The sequence below is a fragment of the Hermetia illucens genome, chromosome 4 (genome assembly GCF_905115235.1).
Source record: "Hermetia illucens chromosome 4, iHerIll2.2.curated.20191125, whole genome shotgun sequence".
Lineage (NCBI taxonomy): Eukaryota > Metazoa > Arthropoda > Insecta > Diptera > Stratiomyidae > Hermetia > Hermetia illucens.
In genome coordinates, this window is record NC_051852.1 from 114,539,605 (window position 1) to 114,553,953 (window position 14,349).

Consider the following 14,349-nt stretch of genomic DNA (forward strand, 5'->3'; position numbering starts at 1 on the left):
GAAACCCTTTCTTGTATCGCCTTCAGTCGCTGCAGAGTAGTAGCTTCCAGTCATTTTTAATTCCAACAATTAGCCGGGGAAGGTGATTACATGTTTCCTGCATTTTCGAAATATACATAATAGCTTAGAAAACCTTAAAATGCTTCAAGGAATTCCTGGAAATACTGATCCACAGAGAGCAGGCTGGTTTCGGCTCTGCAACTTTCTGTCGCATTGACACCCTTCAGACCATTACGCAAAAGTGTTTGCAGCTTAGATCTCCACTCCATCTGCTCTTCATTCAGTTCAAAAAAATTTTCGACAGCGTCTTGCCTTGTTTAGAGTACGTGACTCACCGTCAAATCTAAACCTGGAAGTGGCCACCACCGTTACTAAAAAACTCCAAGCTTCTGCCAGTTCATATCTGAGTCATATTTGAACGATGAAAGAAAAACACATTAAGACCATGCTACACCTACGTGACGTACAACAATTGTGGAGTAATGCAAGCTTGTCAGAGTTGAAGTATTATACATTGCCAATATTTGACAGTGTCATAATTGGCTTATGGTAACCGTGCATATAATTTGCTGCCGATAGTAAAGTCAACTGATGAAGGTACCATTAAAAAGGATATCTAATGGTGGGGCAGGGTAATGGAAAACTTACGTAACGCTACGTATCGTGATTTGGATAAGTTAAATGCTTGAGCCCTTAAAGCCCGCAAATTACAAATAAACCCGCTGCTCCTCCAAATACCCCATCCCGTGGTTAATCACTTCTACTCCAACATCGAACTGTTACTCTTACGGGAATCTAACTTCAAATCCAAAATTCGTCTTCTCCAAATCGCGTCATGAGGTTGTAAAAGGAGTATACGAAGAAAACAACGTATGGCCTTATCAATGTTTCTTGGCGTTATGCTTATTATTTGACCTTGTGTTCTGTCGCCCTACAGTTGCTACAAATAGACCACTTCACTATTTTTCAGATATCTCCCTTTCCCTTCATTTACTCATGTTGTACACGCTCCAGCATCATCCATATGTGCTGGATTAGTTCTGTCCGATGGAGAAAAATGCGGGGTAGCGAACGACGATTCAGGTCCAGTTTCATTACATCCTCTGGCCGATGGTTGCTGAGGAGACGACCAGCTAGGGGTAAGAGCGGAAAAAAACGCAACTACTCCAGCCTATACGTTTAGGCAAAGACTACAGTGTTGACAACAGACCACATCCGATTAGCTGGCTCTGAGCTGGCCGAAACCATTCGTCCTAAATTTTGGAAAATTAGTGGGACAGAATTTCTCACCGATTCGGCCGGTACATTGGAAAATGAATGGAAACTCCCTTAATCTTTAAACAATGACTTAAATCGATTTCAAATCTATCCTGGTATGAACTCGATGCGTCAAAGTATTTCAATATATCATGCTTGTTGTTTAACGAAAGGGGGCTGAAGTGTCTAATGAGCCCAACCCATTACACCGAGACTGACTAGCATCGAAGCAGGCAAGTCGTTTTAGGTCCCCCCCTAAGGACCCCGGGCAGTCAGCATCCACTATTATAGAGCAGCGTAGAATGTACTCTCAGAAACTTATCTGTGATAAGGGCATGTGGCAATATGGAAGGGGTGGGACAATACCGAAACTAAATTGGCAGAGTCTGTTTCGAGCATTAATGACAATATGAATATATAAAATGGCTGGCATTATATACACAACAGCTACGCTATCTTAATATAATGCTAGATGCCTTGACAAGTTGAGCGAAAAAGATTGTTAGAATTACAAAAATCTAAGTACATAAGAAATGTCCTCCTCGAAGCTTTCGCGGGTTGGGGCTTGCAAACACTGGAAATGAATGGAATTGCCGATGAAAAGGATCAAGCTCAATATTCCGACGTTTAGGGGTACCACATTAGCCTAGGACTATAAGCTTCTTTGATGAATACTTAATTCTCAGCAACTAACATTGGTAATTTCGGGCATTTTGAAGAACTGCGAGACCCTGATCTTGAACTTTTTGTTACATGAAATATAACGCGAAGAAGACGTACAACGTTGCCAAAAACCATACTATGTCAAGAGAGTGATGATTGAACGATGGGATTTCACTCAACCAGTAAACAAGAAATAACTCGGACTTCGGCATTCAAGAATGTGGAGTAGGTTTACGCAGCTGACTAAGGAAAATTGAGGAGGACGACCACGGCATCTGGCGTTCTTCTTAATATTTAAATATGGTTTTTCCACCCCACCCTAAGAAGGGAGCTGTGTTCAGAAGATCTAGCAATCTTGCTGGTAAACCGCTTCTATACTGACGTTCAATCCTCGCTTTCGCGGGAATCCGATATTCAAAATCCATCTTCTCCAAAGAACATCGAGAAGTTCCTTAATGGATGTGTGAACGACATAAGAGACACCTCTACGGGGTTTCTAAGCGTTGTACAAATTGCTTTGATAGACGAATTAGTATCGTTTCTGCGACCTCAATTTCTTATTTCCATTCTCGGTTTTTCTTCTTTAACAAGAGATCCAGTAACTCTTGTTAAAGAAGAAAAACCGATCGGCCCATCGGAGACAAATGCAGAATAGCAAACGACGTGTCTAACCCTGTTGCATTAAACACCTGCTGGTGATTTGTTTTGAAGAGGCATCGAGGATCGATTTAGAGAGAAAGAAATCCATATTCTCTGACATGTTTCCTCAGTAACTTTCTTCTAGTGAGTACATTCAATTAGTCCTCAAAAATCCTCATCTCGTCCCTATTTTGAACATAATTTGCGCTCATGGTTGTGAGTCTGTATAATGGAGAGAACAACACTAAGCAATCACTTTATGTCATGCGGTTCCCATGGGAGAGCTGAAACTCCATCTGATGAGATGCCCTTGCCTTGAATAAAATTGCGCACCCTCACTTATAAAAAATTGGGTGCACTGCGCTAAACGAGAGTTTTGTGAACCAACACAGGGACACTGATTTTCTCCAGAATCCTCCTTCCTTAAATAGTAATTTATATATCAATTATCCTTCCTAGTCCAAACCCAATGCAAAGGGGGTGGTGGGGGCTGAAATGTCCAGCAACCCAAAGATGGATTTTTGCGATTTCGGTAAGTAAACAGACATATAGCGACAGAACCCTGCAGTGGAGTTGCACATATGCAAGTGTTGACAGACCTAGACGGCCAACTTTCGCCACGTTTTTGTGGGATTCTGTTAGCTCCGCCTTGTGGTTAACTTGAGTCATCCCCGATAGTCTTGCAGACCATCATGGACGGGCTCATTGATAGACCTTTCCAATGAAGCTTGATGTACACTGGGTTTTCGTCCTTCCTATTCCGAAGAAGCCAGCTACAATTTGGCGCCCGGAGACAACCTGAATACAGTAATTAAGAGCAGAAGTAACTTTTCTGGCGCTGCTTTACCTCCGCCCTAGTAATAGCGTGACCGAAAGTAATTACCGAGTAGTGTATATTCCATTATATATATTGGCAATTACAAGGCGAGTGCGAATGGAAATGGTGGATGAGGCTAATGATAGCCAAACCTAATCTACAAGAATAGAAACCGAAAACAATTGTGGTTATTCACCGCGGCAAAAGGAATACAGTTCCAATTGTAGTCGGTGGTCACATTTTATTAAGTACCTAGACGTACCAAGCTAGCTTAAGCCTGGGATAAGGCAGCAAATACAGGACCATCGCTAGCACGGCCTAATATCGGAAGACCGAAATACAGCAGTTAATCATTCAAAGCTGGAGATGTTTACTCTACTTTTTGTGACACCAGTCTAAAGGAACCACTAGCGTTTAAGTACAATCGGAGGACTATAAGTCTAGTGTTTGATTTAACGCTACACAGAGCTTTGAAGCCGACTTCAAGAGAGATAGCGTCCATTATAACAGAAAGGGGCTCAATAGCTTTTTTGGTAAGTAAGTGCTGTCTGAACAACAAAAAACGGAAGTATTCTCCTTAAAAATAGTGGAGAATACCAAAGAGCGGCGGGAAGAATTTTCCTGAAAAAATATTATAGTAGGAACGATGCGTCAAAACAAAAGAGTGGCAGAACCAGACGTTTATTTTCGGTATTCCAGGGTATCCATCCAGTGAAGGTAGAGGGAAATGGGGTATTCCAGATGAGAGATGCTGGTTAGAGCAAATATTTGCACCAATTCGAAGTGGGTGATTCTCGTTACTGCCAGAAAGGGGTTGCACTCCATGATGGTCATTCCAGGCTACTGAACCACTATATCTAATTTGATTGAGAAAGAAAAAGGTCGGCAAATGCCATGAAGCTGCAAAGCGTTATCGGAAGAATGCCCAATTCAGAAACAAATTGATGTGCGACAACATCCGCAATAGTGAGAGAAGATGGAAACTAAAAACGTGAGAAGGGAAAAAAGATATTTCTTTACCATGTAATCTCTCTAATGAAGTAATGTTTTCCAGAAGCTTTATAGAGAAATAGGAAGGAAGCTTCGGGAGTAATTTCACAGCTTAGTCTACCGCAACCCGGCAGTCTGATACAATGGAATTTTCTAAAATTTTCGCCTACTACCATGAAAGACTCCCTCTTGCTCATAGCAGTCAACAAAGGACTCTGTTTTCACTTATCTGTAAAAAACGTCAAGCTCAACGATATGTAGTAATTAAATAGCCAATTTTAATGACCGAATTCTAAGCGAAATTAAGATGAATATTTTGCCCTTTCCTGATGATCTCTGAACAAAATAATTAAAATTACCATATGGGATTTTCTTGGCGACTACTTCCTCAATCGATGACGTCTGATATTTATTCACTGTTGTCCTCAGAGCACCCATTAACTTCGATGAATAAGTTGCGTTAACAATGAATGAATACAAAGCTAACGTCAGGAAGAGAACCCTTTGCGAAAAGGACTTAGGTTGCTTCCCCGCTATTCCAGATATGACACGAAAACTATTCAATAGCGCCAAACAGTAACCTTGACGGAGTTGACTTCTCGGCGAAAATCTCACAAGGATGTACCAAGCAATTGATGCAATTATCAACATAGAATGCCAATAAAGTTCCACTTTTTCGTCGTAAACATAGAAATATTTCATCCATTTTGGGAGCCTTTCAATTTGGTAAAACCATGAATATTGGTCCGACAAATATGTAGACGATGCAGCAAATTCTTGATGTATTTCTGAGTCGGGATAAATGTTTCCAACGAGAATACTGCACTCATGTTCAAGCGCCCATCCTATGAACTCAGTCCAGGTTCCATTTGGTGTACGCACACCTCGATCTCCTTGGTAGCATTTCGTCTGCCACTTTTGTAAAAATAAGAAATTTGGCTAAATCATTATATACATTTCGATATTATATGAAGAGTTTTAAATTAGAATAATGATGGAACCCAACACGTTTTAAAAAAATGGAGTTTCAAACACCGCATCAATATATTGTCTTCGAAGTGAAGTGAATACCGGTAGGTTTGTCGAAACTCTTGGATCAGGTAGGGCCACGCTGGAGGGCGCTCATGCGGGTGGTGGCACTGCAGCTGATACTGTCATAAATTCAGTCGTCAACCTGATAACCACGGCCTGCGGAGCTTCTATGACCAAATGGGCATCAAAACGGGAGGAGGCATGTACCATAATCACAGAGTACAAATCAGCCAAAGGAAGATGGCAGCACAAAAAAGCAAGAGAAAAGCCCGTTGCTGGCAGGACTTTGTCGACGAGGTCAATGAGGACCCGTGGCGACTCGGTTACAAACTGGTAACACGAAAAATCGAGGCCCCCAAAGACCCTGTTCACTTAAGGCCGAATAGATGGACCGCATTGTAAGGACACTATTCCCTGCGCACCCCGAACGGAATGATGACGGTCCACTTTTCTCTATAAAAGCGTTGGAAAAAGCGGTCCTCTCTATGTAATCCAAGAGCGCCAGGACCCGATGGTATCCGAGCAGAGGTATACACTCTGCATATCGACCAGATCTTCTGCTGGGGGCATTCAACGCTTGCCTGAAAGAGGGCATTTTCACTTCTCGTTGGTAGGTGGCGAGGCTGGCGCTGATTAGGAAAAGGAAAAGCGATCCTGAGTTGTGGTGTTCAGATCGACCACTTTATATGCTCGACACTGCTGGAAAAGTGCTTGAAAAGCTCATCAGAAGTAGATTCGCTGAAGCTATACTTGCTGCCGGAGACTTATCCCTACGGCAGTTCGGCTTTAGAGCGAGGAGATCCACAGTTGATGCTGTCATTCAAGTCGTAGATGCCGTTCATCGAGTGGAGGAACACAGCCGCCGATCTAGACGGGTGGTACTACTTGTAACGCTTGACGTCAGAAATGACTGTAATTTCCTGAAATGGAAAGACAATACTTTCCATAAACTATCTCTTATTGCAGGATTATCTGGGGAACCGGTCCCTGCCTTATGAGGCGCTAGCGGGTCAGAGGAGGATGGAGGCCACGTCAGGGTAGGACAGGGATCCATCCTAGGGCCGGACGTCTTGTGATAGACTGCTTAGACTCTACATGCCAGAAGACTTGCCCCTGTCGGTTATGAAGATGATTTTACAGTGCTTCTTACCGGGCCCACTGTCGAACAGGCGCTTAGCAGACTTGGCATATTGATGCGACGAGTAAGCAAGTCAAAACGAACGGTAAAGTACCTTGGACTGACGCTTGACTCTACATCCCCCCTCCCCCGCCCCAAAAGAAAAAAAAACCAATTGTGTAGTTTTAAAACGGGAAGCTATACAATTGATGCAATTGAAAAAGTAGTGTAAACAGTCAGACAGGTGTTTACCCTAACGTTGGATGGAAAGAATGCTTGCAATGCTGCGAGGTGGGGGGTTACCAGTTACGGATATTGAGATCCTACCTTAAGTACCAGATCTTGCTGCATGAGACCCGGAAAGGATGATGAAGAATGGAGGCCACGTCGAGGATAACTTGAACATCTACCTTTGCTTCGGATCTGAAAAACACTTCACTTCAGCTAAAAGTTATGGATGAATCGCAACTGGTCGAATACGCGGATTGAACCAATCCAATGTAGAATGGGGATAGTAATACAGTAAGTAAATAGATCGATGGCTCGATCGATCTCTAGGGAAAAATACATCGGTTGTCTTGGCTAAGGAGGCGATTCCGGCACTACTTCCAATACAAGTTGAAATGATCACAATTGAGGCTAAACCAGTCTGAGTGAGAAAGACAAAGAGGTGACTACTCGTCATCATTCGATGAAAGCAGCCACCATATAACACATAGATCTTGGTCCTTCCGACTGATCTGGTGGGACCTCATAAAGTCTCAAAGAGAATGCTGGAACATCGGCAATGAAATTGCTTTTGGAATACATGGAGAAGTTTTTGGTTGGTGGTTAGTGGTCAGGGAGCAAATATGGCAAATCTATTTGAATTCAACGAGAGAGAAGAAAGGAATATACAGTGAAACACTTCTTTTTATCGAACCCTTCTCAATACGGGACAACATCTGTTGCACGGACCCAGAGATGTCTTTTTTTAACAAAACAATTCCTCTATTTAGCGGACCCACAAGCTTCGCATACGTTAAAAAAACAGGACGAAATTTCTAAAATATAATCGTAGGCAACAAAAAACACCACAATAAAGGATCTGTTAAAGCCAAGGAAGACGTCGGAAATTGACAAATGTGTTTTAGGATGATTCGTTGGTGCAAGATCCAGTAAAATTCTTAAAAACAGATCGTATCAGCGAGTTTTACCGATTACAACCTCAAATGTCGGACAAGTCAACAGGATGCAGTCTACCCCAGGTGAGCGTAACCAATCTCAGCAGGAGGTTTATCATTCTAGCAAAGAGAGCAACGTAAATTAAAAGATTATAAAATTCGGGCAGCGCTATCTTAAATTAAGACAACGACTGCTACTTATCAGCCCATGTTTGTCGAATCTCTTCAACTAGGTATCCATGCGTTATTCACAAGCAGAGCTAGAAGATAGTCATTCCAATAATAGCAAACTATCACCGAAGGGGCAAAATGTGAAAACCAAGATATCTAGGAAGACCTTTGAAATTCTTTCACTATATGACGTACCAGGAAAGATTAATCACATCTTTTGACTCCTTCCTTTGCTCTTTGTGTTATAACATCAGAAAGTCAATTCTCCTAGGATTTTATCAGATATGATTGCGGTACGCTCGCAAGTGTCTGGGTTAGGTGGTATTAAAGAGTGTAGAGCCTCAATCCTTTACCTTTCCTCCCCTTCATTAATTGAGAGTTTTGAGGCATTGGAGAAGGTGAACCACAAACTACGGGTTAGGTTTAGCCGGATTGAGGTCAAAGAGTTGCAACATTACCAAACTATTCTGAGGTTAGTACAAATCAACAAATCACCTGCACCGAAAACGGTTTCCATGTTTTTCAGAGCACTAATCTATTTCTCAGGGATTCGACCTTAATTGAACTGGTATCGAAAGAGAAAAAAACTTATAATGTTTACTCCTCCTTTATAAGTAAAGGGGTGTTATACGTTCTAAAAATGTTCAGAACCGTCGTTCGATCTATCAAAACTTATAGAATGTTGTATGGGGGTCTGTGCTGCACTGGGAGTGTAACAGAACCTGACGTAAAGAACAGTGTATATGAGTACTATTGAGGTTATACCGCCTTACCCAACCGACGCTCTCAGTGCACTGCTAAACTTCCTTCCACTCAACCCACATATTAAATAGATTGTATCGTGCAGTAGTGCCAGGTTTCAGAAATCAGGTTATTAGATTGTGAAATGCTACGCATCAATTTGGACCTGGTCTGTAGATATATCCAGCGGACTATCACACAGGAGGAACTTCGAAAAAGGATTCCCATTTCGAGTAGAGAAGACCCGTGGTGGGCTGCAAGGTTATGAAACCGTAATTTCATGGACCGGTTCCCGAAAGTAGAACGAAAGTTTTCTCTTCTCCCAGAGAAGGCATAAGAGAAGCTATGGTATGAACTAGCTCATAGATGAATATCAGTCACGGAATTCACCAAGCTGGTGACTCAATGGAAGTCCGGTCAAAGTTTCTCACTTTTGGGTTCCCGAACAAAGGAGTATAGAGGAAAACAAGCCGCCAAACAAGCTGGCTCCAAGGGAATTCCCTTCGTAACTGGCTGTGATGGGCCAAATCTACCTCCACTACTTGTCAGCATGTCAGCAGTCAACTTTTTCTATGTTCATCTACGCGTTCGAGTACCGCAACGGCATGGTAAAATAAATTCAGTAGGCCTAGTTACACTTTACCATGAAACCACCAGCTTCAGCTAAGAAAGTACTTACCCGAACAGAAAGCTTAGATTGAATTAATTTGACCAAATCGACTTCCGCACCATCAGCACATGCATCGAAAACGAACGGAGAAGCACGGCGGAGACAAAGCGAGAACTTACAGCTGGGATCTATACTCGGATACATCACTTTTTTAACGTCTTCTAAGATACTACTGGAGGGACAACTCCCAAATTCTCTGACCCTGGCTCTGCCACAACTTTCCTCAAATATTGAAGGAGCAAAACCATAGTACCGGCCTGAGTCGGCCGCGATGAAGAAAATCATTCTGAATATCTTGTATGTCTCGAAGGCGTAGGAAAATGCATCCTCGGCTAGAATCTGCGATGTCTCCTTTTCTTCTTGTTCCAAATCACTAAAAAGGATAATGAACAGGGCGCTCGGGTAGAAGCGCACTCGATCGCTGGCAAGCTGATCCAGTACTTCTTGAAGCCTCAACATGCTGTCTACGATGATCAAGTATTGAAAAATAGTCGGATTTCTACGAAAAACGTTAAAAAAGTGACCATGTATTCCCATATTCGGTGCGAACAACAAAGCGCAAGTCTTTCCTTAAACCCAAAATAGACACTTACATCTCCGTAGATGAATAATCTGCATGGTTGTTTTCCTTCTTATTCGAAATAATTCCAATAGCTGCAGGCTCGCGGTTAGAAGCAAATCTGGACTGTTGTTTCAAGTAACTCACAAGGACATCCTCAGCCGGAGAGGTCAAATTATGTGGAACGAACACCACCAAATCATTGGAGAAAGTTTCCGACTCTCTTAATAGAAATCCAGCCTCCTGTATTTGAAAGATACAATCTGCCAGGGATCCCCAGAAATCCGGATAAGAAAAATTAGCTATTGATGCATGAGATGGAACAGAGAACGCCGTCAAGGCAGCCAGCACAGCAATCATCTTTGAAAAGGACTAGGTTTTCGGAGTGACTTTTCCTTTTATAGATAGTCGATTGCGTGCGTGTATTAGACGAAATGCATATCTGCATTAGGATTGTGTACTTTTCCGCTTGTAGCACGAAGTTTTTGTATGTTAACGTCTAGTGAATTGGACAAAATTGGACTATACACAATAAAAAAGTAATTATTCGCATAATTAGAATCACCGACATCTGACGATTCGCGGTTATGCACAATATTCACTGGCAATAAACATTCATAATTACTTTGACTATGATGTTTACGTATGTTCAACTTTTCTAAAATCGAGATACCCACAATTTAAAGCCTCGTAAAAATGCTCTACGGCACGACACCCTGTTTGAGCTATTTGAAAGTTATGTGTGAAAAAGCACCACGGATAATAATAAGCCTTGCACAAAGGAACCCTAGAACGCTTAAATGCCAAAATAGAACAATTGATTGGGAGAGGGGGAAGCAAATTCTAAGTTAAGTCAGAGAGAAAACGATGAAAGTTAGTGAAACCTATGGACCTATGGAGCGATAATCTGGGCAGAAAGAACCGAACAGGGAATTACATAAGCTCCAAAGGCTGGCTTGCGTGTGTATCAGTAGGGCAATGAGGATAGGCCCAATGGCATCCCTGGAGGTCTTTCTGGGATTAACCCCTCTCCATCTGCACATACAGATGCAGGCAAGGAGGGTAATATTCAGGATGGCCGGTAGTATGAGTGAAGCGGGGATCTGCCTAAATCGAAGGAAGATTGATATTTTTTCTAGGCGGTATCCCGAATTACTGATACCAAGGGATAACTGACAACGAGGTTTCACTTTGATAAGAAGTTTGAAACACGTTGGAGTAACAAGGCAAACTGAGAGAGCGTGGCTGCGATATACGGCTTAAATCAGCAACTGATTACTTGGTACACTGACGGGTCCCTCACAGCAGAGGGAGCGGGTGCCGGTGTCATTGGTCCAATGGGCAGGTACACTAGCATATTCCATGCGGAAATATACGCCATAGACAAATGTGCAAAGAAACTATAGGGGGCAGAACATAACTATTCTCACTGATAGCCAAGCAGGTCTAACCAGGTGAATTCTAAACTGGTATGGGAATGCCTTGAGAGACTTAGAGACGTAGAGTAGAGTAGAGTAGAGAATACACTCGGCTCGTCCAACAAGGTCTGGATACTTTGGGTTCCAGGCCATGCTGGGTTGGAAGGCAACGAGGCAGCGGACAAACTAGCCAAGAAGGGAGCAGGGACGCCTTTACACGGGCCAGAACCCTTCTATGGAATCAGAAACGGTTTCATGGTTATGAATCTAGGAAATGAAGAGGAACGGCTGAGGGAACTATACTGGGCGGGCCTACCGGGGATGGAGCAGTCCAGGGTGCTTATTGGCGGATACGAACCCATACGCACAAAGGATTGCTTAAACCTCACCAAAAAGAACCTCCGAATCATAGTGAGAACTCTCACTGGTTAGCGATATCTACGGACATTGCCTGCCTCTATTAAGAGAAATAAATCAATCTATCTAAAGACGAAAAGAATACAAAACTGCACAAAGAAAGAAAATGCGAAAAGAGGAACAACGAGGAGCTTATGTGACACTGCCTGCAGGTTTTGTGAGGAAGAGGACGAAACCGCTATACACGTTCCGGGACAGTGTCCGGCACTTGTGCAAAGTAGGTCGAGGCATCTGGGAGAACACTTACTACCAGATGCAGGGCTGAAAGATCTAGAAGTAGAAGTTTGTAACGATTATAGGCCTGCTTGAGATACTATGATCAATAGGTAGACTTTAACCAGTAAAAGGGGCACAATAGTTCTTTAAGGACGCGGTGCAACTTTCCCTTAACAGAATAATAATAGTAGCGAAACTTGAAGGAAACAAATTCGGGATAGTTACAGAGAACCAAGAGACTAAGGAGACAGGGACCGTAGCAGATCATGAGTGATCCAGGGAAATGGTAAGAGACAAAACTGTAAACGGATTCAGCGAGACATTGCCTTCACAAGGAAAAATTCCTGTTGCAAATTAGTATAGGCTCTCAATAAAATCAAATGCCAAGAAAAGCTATTCCAGAAACTTGGAAGGAATCCACCAGGAACAAAGTAGGAACATGACAGCATAGCAGTCACAGCACTCACCATAGCCAATTCCTAAACCATCACCATACTATACCATCGCAGGTTCGCTGCGCTATCGCCAGCTTAGAAGTCACATTTGCAACAGGTACCAGCGGGAAAGCTGATAGGTATCAAAATTCCTTTCATTAGGCTTGTTGAGCCAACCAAAAATCTAAGAGCCAACCAAAAGGTTATTTCACAGACAGTAACCAATTACTTTCTGCGGAAAGCTCGAAGCATGAAATTCTCCTCCAAAATAAAAAGAACCACTTGGCAACGGAGAACTTACTCGTGAAAAACAATGCGATGTTCTTCAAACAGATTCACTGATTACAGATTAAGAAACAAAAATCAATGAAGAACGAAATAAGACCACCGCAGACTAACCTTGCAGCTGTTTGTCTTTTTTGAAATATATAAGGCCGTTCGTCATGGAAAATTTCAACTTGTTCGAAAAACAATACCCTTTATATAATATTTGAAGATGTCGCGACCCATAAATCCGAATACTCCTTCAAAAATATCGCAAAATTACTACCGAATGTAGTATCTCTCAGCCAGTTAAGCATGATGTCCAGCACCACATCAACACTACTGATTTCTCGAAAGTGCATCTTCTACCACCCTAGAAGCTCGCTGTTGCACGGAAAGAATTCAATGAACTAGTTCAGCAGGATATATGCAGACCTTCTAACAGCAGTTGGTCATCTCCACTCTATTTGTCCCCAAGCCCGATGCCGAATGGCGCCCTGGTAGAGACTATAGATGCCTGAATGCTCAGACGATTCCGGACCGGCAGCTAATACTCATCCAAGACTTTGCGCATTGTTTAGCAAACTATCATGTTTTCTCGACCTTCGATCTGGCCAATGCTTACCATTAAATCCTTATCACTTCTGCTGCCAAAGACAGTTAAAGACCTTAGAAGGTTCTAGGGTATGGTAAACGTCTGCCGTCGTTCCCTGCCAAAAGCTGCTCACCACCAGGCTTTACTTAATGTCTTCCTGTCTGGTTCTAAGATCAAAGATTCACGGGAGGTTTCTTTGGTCTCCTAAACCATCGAAGCTATTGAATCCGCTAAGCAACAGTTGGTAGACGCTACACTTTTGGCATTCCTTCAACAGGATACACCACTAGCGGTGTTCACCAATGCCTCAGACACATTGACAGGCGCTGCTCTTCATCACAGGGTGAATCAAAGCAGGCAACCATTAGGTTTCTTCTCAAAACAGTTGAATCCTGCTCAACGGAATTACAGCACCTACATACGTGAATTACTAGACGCATATCAAAGAATCAAGTTCACCTTGTTCACGGACCATACGCCCATCAGCCAGTTCACATCGGATATTCAATATGTATCCAGCGAAGACCACCTAGCCGACGCTTTGTCCTGGATCTCCAAGTTCAACATCCCAGCTGCAGTCGATTGTTCCGCAATCGCTGTGGAACGGAAAGATATCCGATTTCTTCAGAGCCTCCTGTCGAACTCTAAATACAAGTTTCAGGAGTTCCCTACTTTCGGCTCAAATTCTTCTATCTATTGCAATATATTTTTGTAAGGAAGTGTATCGCTCGGTGTACTATCTTGCTCGCCTTGGCATTCGTACAACGAACCGACTAGTCTCCAACAAATATTTCTGGCCGTCCATGGAAAAGAACGTGAATTCTTGGGCCCGAAAATGTAAATGTACAATTACTAAGCATGATAGGAAGTTACTGTATTCCCTAACGCTTTTACACCATACACCTCGTCATTACAGGCCCTTTGCGAGATTCGAGAATTGCCTCACAATCATTACTCAGTTTACGGGGTTGTCTGAGGCAACAACTCTGAAGGACAAAACAACACAGTTATGTATTGAGGTCCTCTGTCGGGAATGGATTCCGCGCTTTGGTATTTCCGCCGTAATCATCACAAACCGGGGAATGCTATCTGAATCTACTCCAGAGACTAGCGGGCAATACCATACCACCCACAGTAGAATGGGATGCTAAAACGTTGGCCCCTGAAGCTGAAGGCACCCATTGTG

General features: G+C 42.8%; 1 protein-coding gene across 2 annotated transcripts in view; it reads right to left on the bottom strand.

Annotated features, from left to right (window-relative positions):
• LOC119656185 overlaps positions 1-14,349 on the bottom strand; it is a 125,757-nt gene that overhangs the window by 50,549 nt on the left and 60,859 nt on the right. The gene's annotated exons all lie outside the window — the stretch shown is intronic.